The sequence below is a fragment of the Colobus angolensis genome, unplaced genomic scaffold (genome assembly GCF_000951035.1).
Source record: "Colobus angolensis palliatus isolate OR3802 unplaced genomic scaffold, Cang.pa_1.0 Scaffold251, whole genome shotgun sequence".
Classification (NCBI taxonomy): domain Eukaryota; kingdom Metazoa; phylum Chordata; class Mammalia; order Primates; family Cercopithecidae; genus Colobus; species Colobus angolensis.
Window position 1 is genome coordinate 3,038,275 of NW_012115722.1, and position 13,817 is coordinate 3,052,091.

The 13,817-nt window shown below is 40.6% G+C and overlaps 1 long non-coding RNA gene across 1 annotated transcript; it reads right to left on the reverse strand.

The window, feature by feature from the left end:
* Positions 1-235: 235 nt before the first annotated feature.
* Positions 236-10,363, reverse strand: LOC105514944. Its single transcript, XR_001002243.1, has 3 exons — positions 10,307-10,363; positions 1,216-1,324; positions 236-513 (listed from the first exon to the last, which is right to left on the reverse strand). It is a non-coding gene; the product is annotated as an uncharacterized LOC105514944 (long non-coding RNA).
* Positions 10,364-13,817: the final 3,454 nt, after the last annotated feature.

Genomic DNA, 13,817 nt, shown 5'->3' on the forward strand with positions numbered 1-13,817 from the left:
AGTGCTTAATGTAATTAAATTATCTTTCTATGGCTCTGGACAAAGGGGAGTACCCTTCTTCAATCATCCATGTTGGACAGATGTTTCTTTAAATTAAAAAAAAAATTCTTCTCTTGAGTACTTTTTAATGTCAAAGAAACTGTGAATATAGAATTGTTCTAGTTTTAGATTTCTTCCTTTTTACGAGCTTTCTTATAGCAAGGCATGAGGAAGCAGCAGACACCCACTGGAAAGATTAGCGAGAGAAAATTAAGTTTTATTTAGGAAAGAAAAACTTTAACAAAAAGACCTGGAAAGAGATCCCATTTTAGGCGACAGCTACCTGGACAATACTCTGTTCTTAGAATGTGGTCGTCTGGTCCTCTCCCTTTCTTCTTGCTATGCTCCAAAGAGCAAATGTTTGGCATTTAGGAGTCTTTTTTCTTTTTTTTCCTTTTTCTTGAAAAGACGTACATCAACGATTTTTACCATCGCTTTGAAAACTAATCTTCTAAGGCCAGAGAAGAAATACGTCTCAAAAAAAAAAAACAAATTAAATTGTACTTTTTTTAGATTTTATTATTTAGGCTGTTATTTAAGAATGGTGAGAAAGTTTTACAGCCTTGTGGAAAAGAGATGTAGCATTTCTTCCACAAACTATCAAAAGTAGTGAATCTATTTAAATCGTAACATGATACTTTCATAATTGTGTGGATGTGTGTGGAGAGGAGAGTGGGTAAGGCCACTTTGAATTTGTAAAAGGAGTGGAAACCTTCTAGGCATAGATAAAGATGTATCACATGTGATATCATTATATCCTGTGGTCAAAATCTATTATGAAAAAATTACAAACAGTACTGATTGGAAAAATGATTGAGAATACAACCTTTAGGTTTAAAATCAATTTTCCACAGTTATTTTAGAATAGATCCAATGAAAATGCAAAATTCTTCAGCCAAGAGAGATGGTTTAGCATTAAACCAAATGCTTAAAGCTCTTACAATGCATTTTATTTATCTAGTTTAAGAAAACTCAGAAATGTCCAGAAGGTTGCATTCTTCATCCTATCATCATAATGGAAGTCTGATGCATTCTTTTTCAAATCATTTTTTACATTATCAACAGGAAGACAGATGCTTTCTTGGTCCTCCCCTGGAATTTCCAGCCCCACTGTGGATGTTTCTGTTTGCTCTGTTTCTCTGAGTGAGGGTGAGTGTCTGGCTGTGTGAAATGTACCTAAACAAAATGCCAGGCATGTTCATCAAGTGATCCTTTTTTTAGTCCAATAATGATGCCTGATACAGTGTTCACAGGATCATCTTTTGTTTTCTTAAATTGAAATGGCCTATGTAAGAGCAAGAGACAGATTATGTTTAAAACATTTTGGCAACCATAGTGATGGGTTTGCAACACAAGTAACATGCTACACTGATTAGGTTTCTCCACTAAGAGCTGGTTGTGTTAGCATATCAGATTTCCTGGAGTGGGACCAGCCACATTAGAAAGAAACAATCTCTACAAGGTTTTGACATCAGATTTTCTTTGATAAATATGTGGGAGAAAAGGACCCTTCTGTAATTTTTCTCTGGTGTTTACAGGTATTGCTGGGTTTGAAAGTAGAATAGATATGCAAATAAGAAACACCATTGCTGAATTTGTTTCAGATGTCCCCTGTTTACAGAAATACAGCATTCATTTGTTGTACCTGTGGCTATTAACTGCTCTAATTGTGCTGTAGACTCGTTAACAAGTTTGTTGAAGTTGCACATTATAATTTTAAAGGAGTTAATTGAATACTAATCCAATGCGTGGCACAAAAATTATTTGAACCATTCCAAGGAAAGCCGAAAATCCCACCAGCTGCCTTGGTCCTAGTAAATCCCTACCCCTGTGAAACTGAGAAAATGAATATTCAATATTTTTTCCATTTGAGTCTCTTGACATTCTATTGATTCACTTTATTTTCCCAACAATGTTCTGACAGGTTTCCCAATGTGCATTCTGCACATTCTTTGATATTCATCTTGTGATTGCCTTTGAAAATGAGCGCCGTAGCCAACTTTGGGCTAGGGCTTAGAACTCAGGAGCTCCAAGCCCCTTGCATCCCAGAAGCCAGCATATTCATAGAATTTTACTGTACTACCGTGCAATTCTCACATATGGGACACAGTCAAACATCAGAAGAGGAAGGAAGTTCAAGAGTGCATAAAACCTAAAATATGTTTGTGAACCAGGTTACTGCTCTGGGGGACTTAGTGGAGGGGGCCAAGAGAAGTGGGAAATGTCTGAACCTAAAGATTGTGCCAGTGGGCCGGGCGAGGTGACTCAAGCCTGTCATCCCAGCACTTTGGGAGGCCAAGACAGGAGGATTGTTTGAACCCAAGAGTTTGAGACAAGCCTGGGCAACATAATGAGACCCCATCTCTACCAAAAAAAAAAAAAAAAAAAATTCCAAAAATTAGCCCGGCATCGTGGCAGGCACCTGTGGTCCCAGCTACTTGGGAAGCTGAAGTGAGAAGATCACCTGAGCCTAGGAAGGTCAAGGCTTCAGTGAGCCGTAATCACGTAATCACGCCACTGCACTCAAGCCTAGGTGACTGAGCAAGATCTTATCTCAAAAAAAAGAAAGAAAAAGAGAGAGAGAGAGAAAAGAAAAGATTGTGCTAGAAGAGGAAAGTGAAAGAAAAGCAAATAACTTAGAGATGAAAAAGCCAGAAGTAGAAGTAAATAGATGTGGCAGGAAGGTAGCACCCATTTCAACAATTTTTTAAAAGGAGTAGTCCATTGATTGTCAGAGAAGTGGCCTGACTCATAGAGAAGAAAGAGAGCACAGGAACGGGTGAATCTCCTGTTGTGGCAGGATCTAAAAGCCAGTTGGTCGATATCATCAGTCTAGGGGGTGCCATTAGCACACAACTAGGTGACTGCAGGCTCCTTCTTTCCATTAAAATGGTGTCCTTTGTTAGAAGAGGGGCCTTACCTCTGTAAAAACTAGATGTTGACCAGAGTTCTTCAGAGTAATAAATGTGGTGTGTGGATTTTTCCCAGAGAAACTCCTGATCAGCAATATGGTATTCTCCATATGCTGTATCTAAGCATTTTGTAACAGGAGCTTAAGTTCACTCAGGTTTGCGTTTCTTAGCCCCTAGGTCCAAGCAATGCATATAGTATACTCTCAATAGTATTTGTAAAATGAGTGAATGAATGAATGAAAAGTACATAATCTATAATGTAGAAAATGTCAGTTTGGTTTCTCTCTCAAACAGGATTCATTTCTTTTCAGATGACAGGTAGGTAAGTTAAGTTAAGCAACTGCCTCTCTATCTGTGTATAATTGATCTTACTGACTTTAAAGATTAAGTTGCAGATAGATAGATAGATAGATAGAGTGCTAGACAGATACACATTCTTTGTCATATCTGTTAAACTCAAGATGTGTTTAAACGGTATCTTTGGAATTGCATCTTGAAGGTAGGATATTCTGTCCATTTATCTCCTAACCATTTTAGCAGCTAAGATCTTAGACTTCTCCACAATTTAGGTCCCTGGTTAAATTAAGGAGCCTGTTCAATCAAAACATATCAAGCTGGTGGTTTTGACTGCTTGAGTATTGACTTCGGCAAACAGTCTATGAGCTGAAACAAAACCTATCCGATGGCTTTCCTTTCTGCTGAATGTACTTAAAGCAATGCATGCCACATTTAGAGTGTGATGCAAGGATATTCATACTCATTTCATTTTTATTATTTTTCTTGAAAAAAAAAAGTCTGTAAAGGTAATGCGATTTTAATGCAATGCAACAGAATTAAAATTAAGATTTTAATGAAAAATCTTCCTGATTTGTTTTCATAGGGTGGGGGTTGGTTCAAAAATTAAATATTTCAAAGGTATGTATTGCTTTAGTCTTTATATAAGAGCTTTTAATCTGTGTGTCACCTTCTTTGATACAGTAGACTGTCATTTAATATTTGTGAATTAATACCTCCCCTCCCCTAATACCCACTATAAGTTATAGGAGGGCAGGGCAGGTGTGGTGGCTCACACCTGTAATCCCAGCATTTTGGGAGGCTGAGGCAGGCAGATCACGATGTCAGGAGATCAAGACCATTCTGGCTAACATGGTGAAACCCTGTCTCTACTACAAATACAAAAAATTAGACTACAGGCGCCTGTAGTACCAGCTACTTGGGAGGCTGAGGCAGGAGAATGGCGTGAACCCAAGAGGCAAAGTTTGCAGTGAGCCGAGATCACACCACTGTACTCTAGCTTGGGCAACAGAGCAAGACTCCATCTCACAAAAACAAAACAAAACAAAAAAGAAACTTACAAGAGGGCAGAGATTACATATTCTTGATTTACTCAGAACTCTTTGTATACAATAGCTGGTCAGCCAGCTAATGTTACATGTTTTAACTGCTACTGAGATTTATTCATTATTTAAATTAATAAGGTTCTGCAAACTATGACCCAAGGGCCAAATGGGGCCCTATACCTGTTCTTGTAAATAAAGTTTTATTGGAATACAGCCACATTTGTTCCTTTACATATGGTCTATGGCTGCTTCTAGCAAGCAGTGGCAGAGTTAACTCTAACTAGTTGTGACACAGACCATATGGTCCACAAAGCCTAAATTATTTTCTATCTATCATTTTCCAAAAATGTTCACAGACCCCTAATTTGCAATGTGCTTGGCATTGTGCAGGCTTGTCGTGGATTATCCCTTTCAACTTTCACAATATGTACTACTACGTGGTATATACTGTTGTTATCCCCATTTTATGGATGAGGAAACTGGGCCACAAAGAGGATTTGCAAGGGATTGGGAGAGTGGGAAGCAGAACCCAGTTAGGCATGACTCCAGAGTCCAGGAATCCTTGAGTCTGTGACTGGAGATGGGTGGTGGGGTGCACTTCTACTTCTCAAACTCATGACAAGCAGCATCTCCAGTCCTCTGGTCAGGGACGGTAGCTGGGAACGGGGGCTAGAAGGTACTATCGCCAGAAGGACAGGGAGAGGCAAGGGGCCTGTCTGCCTCTCAGGGCTGCATGCTGACACCTGCCATGCCGAAGACAGAAAGCAGAGCTGCATGCTACAGCTATCAACCTCCCTCCCACATGGGCATCCATGGAGTTTAGTTTGGCACCAAGGTGTGAGCTCTTAGGCAACGTGGGAGCCCAGCAAGGCACACTCACGGTCACACTGGCTCTATAAACACAAGAGAAGGATGCTTGCCTGGTGGCCTTGTACTAGGACCCTCTGCATTGGGCTTGGGTGGCAGTCTCCCTTAGAGAAAACATTTGCTCCTCCAAATCTGGGTTGGAAAACTTTTACCTCCTACCAAGACTGGTGCCCCTTAGTCTACAGAGGCTTCGATGGAGTGGGGGAGAATTTTCAACTTAAGTCCTAAAAAAAGGGGACAAAGAGGCTAGCAAACAAATAGCGGTAATATGAGCAGACTTCTTTCATTTGAATTTTAAAAAAAAATATCCCTCTGCTAATGACTTGGTGATTTTCACAGTACTAAATGTGCTGACTTAAAAAATCTGTGGGAGGTCAATAATTTTCCCTCTGCCTGTCACTGTGCTGATTGTGGTCCCGATGCACCTTAATTACAACACCTACAGGTGGAGTATTATACAGTGTTTACATTAATCAGAATAGATTTACTGAGAGAAATAAACCTGCTGGCTTCCTTAGAGTTGCACTCTCATCAGGCAGCTACTGGGCTGGCCAGACTGTGGGTTAGTGCCTGGGCTAGGAGCCCAGACCCCAGCCTCATAGCAATAGATAGTCTCAGAGCATCGCTATCCTAAACTGGTGTGCTGGTGGTTAGCTAATGAATCAACAGAAAGTTCTATTAACAGAAACTGCATTTCAGAATTTTGAGATCAAAGGAGGAAAGTGTGTGAGTGTGTGTGTGTAGAGAGAGAGAGAGAGAGAGACAGAGGGCAGAGGGAGAGAAGATAAGAGATAGAGAGAATGTGCAATTGTTAGAGAACTGACTTCATTCTCTGTGGCCACGAAGAACAAGAGAATCACACGTACCTTAGAGGCATAAATTGCCTCCCACCCCAAGTCTTATACTTACATAAAGAAGAAGAGTAGAAGAGAAAGTCTGTTGGGAAATTAAAGAAAGACTAAAGAAGATACACACAGCTGTCCAGTTGGGATGTGGGCAGAGAAGGGGTAGGTTTTGCTGTGTGTTTGTTGTTTTTCAAATTCATTTTTCTTTTGCATTTTGAATGAGGCTTTATTTTTCTTTGGATTTGAAGAGAGGCCAACAACCTCCATTGACCCAGACGGCCAATATGGGTGAGTAGCTAAAGTCACCAGGTCTTTAATTTCTGTCCTTTACTTTCCTCATACATAAAATGGGCTTAACAGTAGTACTTGTTTCACAAGGTCATCATGAAGGTTTATTGCAATAAAATGCATAAAGTGCTCACAATAGTGCTTGGCTCATAGTAGGTAGTCAATTACAGTTACCTATGATGATGATGACTATTACTTTTTAGAGATGAGGTCTTGTTTCATCACCAGGCTGCAGTGCAGGGATGTAATCATAGCTGACCACAGCCTTGAAAAGTTACCTATTACTGTCAAAAGTCATTGAGAAGATGGACTGTTAGAGTCAATGAGACTCAAGTTTCTAAACCTTTCTAAGCCTCAGTTTACTCATCCATAAAGTGGCAATAACAGTACCTATAAATGAGAATTGCATGCAAAGTACTTTGCATATAGTCAGCCTTCATAAGTACTAGTTATTATTAGCAGCAAACGTGGGAACTTTCTAATTTGTAAGAAAGGGGCACAGCCCTAAGTGTTTGCCTGATCAGGTTGTGAAGTCACTACCTTCTTCTCAAGATAGTGCTCAATTCTTCAGTCATTGAATAGTCAACACCCTCCCCAGCACGTTGTCCCTGGGTTTTTGGTTATGTCTAGATTTGGCCAGTAGAGTCCTGAGAGCACATTTCGTCTAGAAAAGGAGCCTGCACAACTGTAGCATGTACTTGAGAGGGAAAGCCCCTGGGATGCTCCAAAGACGAAGTGGAGCCACAGGAAAATATTTCAGTGAAAACAATTTGCATAGCATTTTTCAGAGCAAGGTCCTTGAATCAGTTCGATTCATGAAATAGAGTACATGAAGATTTTATATTTTCAAAAAAATTCATCCATTTGTCTTTGGGAGGCAAAGTCTGTCATTACTGTGAACAGGAGCCTGGTCTCCTTGGTGGGCACCACACCCAGCAGGCACAAAAGCTTCTCCTGGCTTGAGGCCACCAGCAAAGTCAGCCTGCGTTTCTCCAGCATCTTGGCTCTGGGTTAAGTCTCACCCATGTTGAATGGTTTCTCTGCAGGAGCAATTTTAGGGCTAAAAAAAGTCAAAAGAGGAAGGAAAAAAAAAAAAAAGAAAGGAAAATAGGGAAACATCACTCTTCTATCTCCACCTGGCCTCATTTACTGCTCTTTTACATTCATTAGAAAAACGCAAAGTCCAAGTGGGAAAGAGGGAGTTCCCAGGCAAAACAAGATTTTGCGATCATTTGCCAGAACGGTCCTTCTTTCTGTTGCCCCTGACTGCAGCCTTCCCTCGCCAGTAAAAATGAGCCTGTGAAACGCTCCTGGAGATGTGTTGTTAGGCTGGGGTACTTGGATCTAATTCTAGGAGGTTCAGATCTTCAGCCTGTTACTTCTTATTTCACTGGTCCAGAAAGAGCTGCTTAGATGATAAGACTGGCAGAAAAGAAGGGTATGGTGTAAATACAGTCCCTGTCTCACCTGGAGCCCTTTTGCCACTTGCAATTATATGGTTTCATTTCAGTGCTTGCAGCTGAAGCTGACCTTTCTTTGCATTACAGCTAGTTTCATTAACACCTTTTTCTTTCCTTCCTCTGTGTGAGGTTTTATAATTTGGTTTTGATGGCCAGATTGCTTTGGGGAGCACAGGCAGCCTGTGGCACCATCCTGGGCACAGTGGATACTTATAAAAGACTTAGATGCAATTATTGCTGCTGAATTCCAATTGGAACTTCAAAAACAGATGAGGTTAACAGAGTACATGTCTGATTTTCAGAAACCTAGTGTTTTAGAACCAAAACAGATTCGAGGACTTAATAAGGAATTAACCCCTCCTTTTAAAAATAATGAAAGTGAGGCTCAGATGTCATAAGAGACACGAACAAGGACACTTGGTCACAGCATAGCCAAAATATAAGGTCACATTTTTGCCCTGAGGTTGGCCACAATATGGAATAACAGTTTTGCCACCAATCTTGAAGTCTCAAGATATGTAACTAATGTAAGTCTTCGAAATAATACATATTAGAGTATTTTAAGAGTAATCTTTTTATCCAAATAAGATGAAATGGCTTTAGAACTTTTTCTTTAATAGGAAGAGAAGGCTAATTGGCACACTCTTTGCTTGTATCTTACTGTGTGCTTAAGGGTGTGAAATCACTTGGTAGAACAAAGTCCTTAAAACAATCATGAACAGTGGTCATAGAAAAGGAAGCGGTGGGACTCTTCAGAGAGAAAAGGGTCTCTAGGTAAAGATTCACTTTGCCAGGAAACCTCACAAATTATAAACTAGTGGCATTTCCAAATGAGTGGTATTTTACTTTATGGTTCTTTGAAGCATGTATGAATCATTCTGAAATTATTATATGAAGAACTGATTTTATGATGTGAGCTTATGTGGTACCTTAGCTCCCAATTGGATATCCTGGGGGAAGCAAAGACAGTGTGATTAATCAAGAGAACCAAAACTAAATTTCTAGACCTTATTTCTGACCCTAGTTCTGCCTCGAACCAGCTGTGTAACTGGGCAAATTACTTTGCCTCTGTCAATTTTGGTTTCCTGGTTAAAGATTTCTACTAGAGGGTTTCTAATAGATTGCCAGGTTGCGAAGGAAAAAAAAAAGGAAGGAAGAACGGAGAGAAGAAAGGGAGAAGGAAGGGAGGAAACAAAAAATAAAACAAAAACAACACACAGGCATCCAGTTAAATCTGAATGTCAGATAAACAATGAATATCTTTTAGTGTAAGTATGCCCCATGTAATATCTGGGACATACTTACACTAAAATCAAACCACTATTCATTCTTTTCTGAAATTCAAATGTAACTGAGTATTCTGTAATTTATCTGGCAACCCTAGGCCTCCAATTCTATAATTAATGATTCTGACTGTATTTGTTTCTAAAAGTCTCTATGAACGGGGAGGGGGGGAGAGAGAGAGAGAGAGAGAAGCAATCCCCTGAAAGCACTCACCAGCCGATTGCTAGTCTGCAGAAGGACAGCTCATGGCATTAGAGTAAAAGTCTCTTTAGGCTGAGAGGCAACCCTGGAGAAAATAACGCCCTTTCCTGATGACATAGGCCCCTCCCATGGCTGTCTTGAGAGCCAGACCTCTTTGTGGGCTTAGGGAGCTCTGTCCCCTGAACCGTCTCAGTGGCAGGCAGTGCTGTGCTGAGTGCCCTAAGAGAAAGCCTGGTGAAGAAAGATCATCTCTAGTCCTTTCCATACACAGAGACAATTGCAATTAATCCCTGTTGTGAGCCATCAGGCACTAAGGATCAGAGAATCCTCACAACAAGGACCAAAACAAATCATCCTTAGGTGGAAACCAGGAATGGATCAAGCCTCCCCTTTCTCCCTAAGTAATGTGGACATAGACAGCAACCACCCTAACCTGTTTGTTATGGGACTGGGTAGGAGTGGGAAGATAGAGCAAGATAGAGAGAGGAGAGGATGTGAGATGCTGGGAGTCAGTGTTGCAGGCAGTTACCAAAAGGCCGGGTAGTTAGAAGTGGAATGAAAATACTGAGATTTCCCCCAAAACATTAAAAAATAATTGCAGATAACACTTTATTCTGTGTTACAGTGAGGTCCCTCCCGTAAGCATAATGACTGCTTCTTTGGTCCATTTAGTTTGGGTCTTTTGCAATTTATCAGAGATGCATTCCCTGGAGTCTGGGATCCCATTCAAAGCAGTGTGGGCGCATGCATAAGTGTGTTGATTGCATTTCCACAGTCCTCAGATTCTGCCCTTGAGAGGGCCTGTCCCTCCACTGATTCCTGGAATGGATGGGCAAACAGAGCCCCAGTGTCTCCAAAAGCACTACTGAATCCCCCTCACCACCACCGCCACGCCGCCAGGAAATGAATTAACCTGGACACCCAGACAGCTGCCATTAACTCGACCTTCCCTCCATGAAGAAGCACGCAGAGCCGGAGAGTAAAGAGGATATGGTTAGGATACAATGTTTAAAAGAAAGAAAGGAGGAGAAACAACTCTTTGCTTTAGATGCAAATAAACTCAACTTCACCTTTAAAGCTGAAAACCTGTGCCCTTGGCAAGACGTTTGGGGACTGTTCCAGAGATATTAATCTTCCTCCGTTTACATGTTAAATAGATCTTTGGAAACGGTTTCTCCAGCACTGTTTTTTCTCTCCGGCACAATCTCCTTCTCTCTTTCTTTTTTTAGTACAGTCAGAACTCCCCAGCAGCGAGAAGCCCTGGGGGACGAAGATTGAGGCACTAACCCGTGTGGATTTCAGAGCCATCCCCCGGCTGCGGGCTATTGGGGCGGCCAGGCCCGGCCTGCCAGCAGATGGCGCTGTGCCGCACGATTTGGAACCTCGTGTGCCCGGCCGGCGCTGGGAAGGAGACAGACGCCTCAAAGTTTCTAGTGCCATTCCTGGACTGAAACAAATGTTTGTGGAATTAAGTAGTGATTTCCTTTAGTCTGCGCCACTCTTACTGGCTGTGTTTTCAGGCCTAGATGTTAACATATGCCACATATTACTTTTTTTTTTCCTGGTGAAATCGGGGGTTTCCAAACAGCCTCATCCTAAGTGTTCATGTCAGCTAGCAAAGGTCTGCATTTTCTGATAAAATAACTCATAAAACTTCCATATTAAGAGCTAAAATGGTTTGGAAGACAAAGAAGTGCTGAGAAATGTAAGTAAACAGAGCACCTAAGATTTTGTCTTTCTAAATAAACAAAAGGGGGAGGGGGTGTTCCTTTATTAGGCTCAAAAACTACGCAGGAGAGCGACCAGGAGACTGGAGGCATTCGGGCAAAAGTGTCTCTGGCTACTGGGGGGGAAGGGGGTTGCATTATGTGGTTGCTGGAAACACAGAGGTGCAATGATCATAAATGTAGAATCGTGGAGAAAATTTAGGATGTGTGCGGAACACCCGAGGAACAGCCAGAAGTCCCTGGGTTTTCAGAACCCAGTTAAACAACAATGGGTTAAGGGTGATAGGAATTGCCAGTGCAACTGCTTCACCATGCCAAGTGGCTCCATTAGTTAGGGTTCAGTATGTATTTAATGTTGCCATAAAAATCCGTCTTCTCAAAGTAAACAAGGCAAGTCTGTGTGCATCTCCGACAAGATGTATGAAGCTTTGTTTGGGATAATGGATTTGACATGAGTAAAAACACTGGGGATTAAATGGACCCAGCACGGATAAATATGACTAATTGTCATCTCCTCGTATCAGCGTAAACATCTCTAGCACCGCAGACTAGGGGGAGATGGTGGAGCAAGGGGGTTTGGGGCGATTAGTCACTGCAGAATTGATTCACAACTGATTGATAAAGCAGGAATGGAACATTGAGGCCTTTCCTTCCACATGGAGGTGAATGTTGCATTTTAGAATTTCCAAGCATTTATTGCTGAAATTGAACTGTGAGTCACAGCCCTGAAGAGTGAGTACACAGCTGTTCTGTTGTGTGTGTACAGGGTAACTTTGGGCTTCTTTTTCTTAAATGTTCATTAAAGTTTTAAAACTGCCAGAATGGCCCAAGCATCTTTTACACAAAATAACAAGATCTAAGTCTTGTCTTGGACTTTTTAGAAGTTTTCATCAAGCTACTCAATTCTTGTTTCTCTTAATGTACATAGAGACAATATTTAACTTTCCTCACCTATGTGATTGCTTTATTTTGTAAATATCACTATGTGGATTTCTTTTTCTTCGATGATGAATACATATATCTACTACTAAAATACATTTTTTCAAAGTAAGCAATATTCTCAGGCTTTGAAACTTTCTCATTTGGAGCAGTAATTATATTTAAGGTCATTAAATAATATGAAAGATAATATTCATTTACTAACATATGGTTTTTAACATTTGATTCTGTTTTTTTTTTACCTGTTTTCATTTTTTAAGCTAAAGTTCAAAGACATTTTATAACCAAATGTCGTTTGTCATATCAACATATGCTGTTTATACCGTGAATATAGTTAACGTAGTGAAATGAAACTTTAGTTCTGTGAAAAATAGCAACGTTTAAGGCTCACCAAATATTACAAACACTGCAAATTCTTTCTGTAATATCCAGAAGTTGATTTTGGATCAAAATTTAGAGCTGTCTTTCAAACAGAGCCACATTAAATTTAAAATTAGTCAAGGATTACAGTTTGCTATGAGAAATGTCTCCACCTCCAATATGAGCAAATGTCATCAAAGTGAAAGGGGAAAAAAAGAAAAGAAAAGAGAAGATGGGATTGTTTTGACACAAATGAGAGAAGCTTAGTGTCGCTTCATTTTTAACCTCGTTTCAAATTATCTTTTAACCACCCTGATATTTCTGCATGGAGATAATCACATCTCATCAGCCTTCTCAAAACCCGGCAGCTACATACCCGGAGCTAATGCTTCTTGTTAAATCATATTGCTAAACAAATTGTTACAGCTCCCGCAGCTGACTGATGGAAATCAGCTTTGCTGGACGGCCTCTTTTTCTTTTCTTTCCATCATTCAATTTTATTTTCTGTCCTTGGGTAATTTTAATCTTCCAGAAGATGTTTGATTGTTTTTCCTAGAGAGGTAGGACACGAGTTTTAAAAATGTAAAAGCAGATCTGCCCTATAGGTGACGAAGATAGAGACCTGTTGAAATGCTCCTGGGAAAATAAATGCATGGATTCACATCCACGTTTAATAGAATAAAATCTTTCTCAGGAAAAGCAATAAAACGTGGGGACTTCAGGAGAAGAAAAGTTACCCTGGTTATAAACATCCACAATCAATTATTCCTAACATCATTCAAGAATTCATGTATTGTTGAGGTTTAACAAACACGGCAAGGAAACTGGGCTTATTTATTTTAGCAGTTTTGCATCTGCAGATGTAAAATCAAAAGCTCCCTGCTTAACATTTGAAAAACTCCTATGTAAATGACTGACCGCCTTATCTTGACACAATTTGCCTTAACTTCACTTCCTCTCACTTCGTCATTTAATTTGTATGGTTTCCAAATCAGAGCCGACTATCATCTATTAGTCCCCCTGGTGACAGAGGGCAGGGTGCCCTTGTATTGGAGTTAATAAAGCAGAAACACAAGCCTAATTACTGGGGAGATAAGCCAGGCTGGCAGGGATTCTGTCCTCCAGGTCTGGACCTATCTGCACCCAGACATTTTGGAGTGGGTCTGTGAGCACAAGGGCAGACACAGACAGCAGCAGATTGGGCTGCATTGGTTTTCGTGGTAGAGGTGCTGGTACATTTCAGGAATCACTTTCCCTGGGAGATGGGGTAGTAAACTGCATCTGCAGGGGGAAACAAGTGTGTATTCATGAGTCAAATGAGATAATGGGGGCAAAGGTGTATCATAACTGCAAGGGACCAAACAAATAGAAAGTGACATTTTTGTTACAAGAGCATGGATGTGGATTTAAATATAGTCTACAGACACGTGCATTAAATAGCTCCATGTTGAGTGTGTGTGTATGTGTGTGAGAGAGAGAGAGAGAAAGAGAGGAAGAGAGAGAGATTGCCTCTCTGATGCCAGCAGTTACATATACCATGGAATGTATCACCATG